Source organism: Drosophila ananassae (genome assembly GCF_017639315.1).
Source record: "Drosophila ananassae strain 14024-0371.13 chromosome 4 unlocalized genomic scaffold, ASM1763931v2 tig00000054, whole genome shotgun sequence".
NCBI classification, from domain to species: Eukaryota; Metazoa; Arthropoda; class Insecta; order Diptera; family Drosophilidae; genus Drosophila; species Drosophila ananassae.
The window spans coordinates 9,104,947-9,107,432 of record NW_025319037.1 but is presented as its reverse complement, the minus strand read 5'-3'; the positions used below and the strand labels follow the sequence as shown (position 1 = coordinate 9,107,432).

Sequence of the window (2,486 nt, the reverse complement as noted above, 5' to 3'; positions counted from 1 at the left end):
TTTAAAAATGGTGAAGAAGTCCTTGCTCGCAATTTCGCGCAAAGTAATGCCAGCAAGAAGCTTAACGCTAAATTAGCACCTCTCTTTATTAAGGCCAAAGTAAAAAAGAAAGTAGGACGTTCTTAATATAAACTGGTGAATGAACCAGGGAAAATTTTAGGAACCTACCACTAAAGGGACATACAAGTAGTAAAATAAAATAAAAATATTAGTTGATATTAGTGATTTCAGTTAATGACCCCCGCTAATAATATTTTTGGAGCATTAAGTGTGGTGTAGTGTGTGGATTTCCAACAGGGCACTCATACGAAAAGCGGTCATAAGATAGTCAGAGAAAAGCTTAAAAGCTTATCATCTAATATCATTGATCTGCCGGTTACTTTGTATAAGCGAACAAACATCACGCGATTCTTATCTATGATTTTGCATATCGAGATAAGAGTGCCGTTATGTAAAAGCTTTTTTTTAGCATAGTTAGGGCTAGATTTGCATTGAAGAGCTTTGACATTAATTGACGAGTCTGAAAGCAATACGGCTGTTATCTTAAGCCAAGATTAATAAATATTTAACAAGTGCCTAAAAATAACTAAATTAAATCCCAGACGAGTTAGCGGGATATATTCAATAGTGTTTAGTGATTTTGTGCCAGGTATGTTTTAAATTCAGTGCAGTGCAGTTTTTGCATTAAATTATAATTCAATTATTTTCACTTTTTAAATTTTTGGTGTTAGCATAGCCGGCCACGTGTTACTTAGACTGAAGTGTAAATTGAATTCATATTATAATGAAGATAATACAGTGAATATTTTTTATTTATTGAATGTAACAATTAACTGTTATTTATACTATTATTAAAACTAATTATAATTAAGAGTTAGGCAAATTATTTGTAATGCGCTTGTTTTAACTTAACAAATAAACCAAATGCCTAAAAGTAAACCCCATTTAGTTAAGCTTGGAATAACCAAAAATACAAAACAAACAAAACAAAAACAAATAGCTTGGTTAAGCTTAAAGTTCCTTATCTATTGATAATCAATTATCTACTTAGAATTGAGCATTTAAGTATCGGTCTAAGCTTAGAATAAGCAGCGACCAAGTTCTTTTCTCTTGTGGCTGCTAAGATAAGCGCATCGCTCGCGGTTAAACTCAAGTATTTATTTAACCCCCGGAAAAAAAAAAAAGACACGTGGTGGGAAATTTCCACCTAAGTTTCCCAAAACTTAAACGCCGAGGGAAGTGAGTAGCGCCCAGTGCGTTATAAGTAAATTACATTTTTGTGGTGCCAATTCAAGGTAAATAAGACCTTTGTTTTCGGCGTCACGTGTTTTTTTAATTCGACTTATTTTTTTTAGGTCGAATTGGCACCCAGTAAGAACCCATTTTTTTATTGTTCTTACATTGGGAACAAGTTTATAAGTCCCCAACTAGCCAGTTTTACCCTAAGAAGGGCTCGAAGCGCGGGATCAGATGGATTAATTATAATTAGAGTGAGAGATACAATTTTTTCTTGGAAGTAAGGTGCATGTGCCAATAATTTTCCCTCATTAACTAAAACCCGCCAATGGCCAGCATATGCACCCGAATCGTCCAATGACGTCACTCATCGCTCCAAGACAGTTACGCCTGTCCCATGTGGTTTCTGGAATTATTAAGTTGATTTAATTATTTTGGCGTTTAATAATGTAAAAAAATAAATTTTCCAGTTCCCTTAATTTTGTATTTTTTATTTAATTACTTAAATACTAAACATGAATGGCTCGGAAATATTAAATAGTTTGGTGAATATATGTATACATACATACATAAAAATAACCTTTATGCCCTAAAATTATAGATTCATCGCTCAACCCGACAAAAGATCTTTTGGACGTGGAAATAAACTCGATGTAAGTGAAAAAAAACACATTACCCCAAATTAAAAATTGTTTGTGGTTAGGCCGATTTTTCTCCGTGTACTAAAAGCTTTACCTGAAAGATTTTTGTTTGCCAAACGGTAAAATCGAACCATGCGGTTTGCAATTAAAATATAGAACAATGGTACACTGATATATATTTTCTTGTATATATTTTCCTTTTTTTATTTCCAATATTTAATTATGGATTCCGCAATGGAGTCTTGGAACATTATTTTGAATGCTCTTGCAGTGCTCCAACATTAAAAACCTTGCTATCAAATTTGAATTGAAAATAAATAAGTTACTTTGGGGACATTTTAAATATAAATTTAGGAAATAATATTAGAGAATACCCGCTATGGAAGACAAGATTCTCTTCATAAACAGGATTCTTAATACAGGGTGCGTACGGTATTTGAGGACATATTGCTGTTAAAACTAAATTGTTTGTATTTTTAACAAAAGTAATTGTAATTCATTCAAATTTTTACATCAAGTTAATTGATACTTAAACTAAACAATTATTCAATAAAACCCCCGTTCGCTGCAATTACAGCTTCAATTCTCGATCGGAAACGTTTACATGCC

General features: G+C 32.5%; 1 long non-coding RNA gene across 1 annotated transcript; it reads left to right on the top strand.

The window, feature by feature from the left end:
- Positions 1 to 896: 896 nt before the first annotated feature.
- LOC123257710 lies at positions 897 to 2,049 on the top strand. Its single transcript, XR_006507825.1, has 2 exons — positions 897 to 1,295; positions 1,356 to 2,049. It is a non-coding gene; the product is annotated as an uncharacterized LOC123257710 (long non-coding RNA).
- Positions 2,050 to 2,486: the final 437 nt, after the last annotated feature.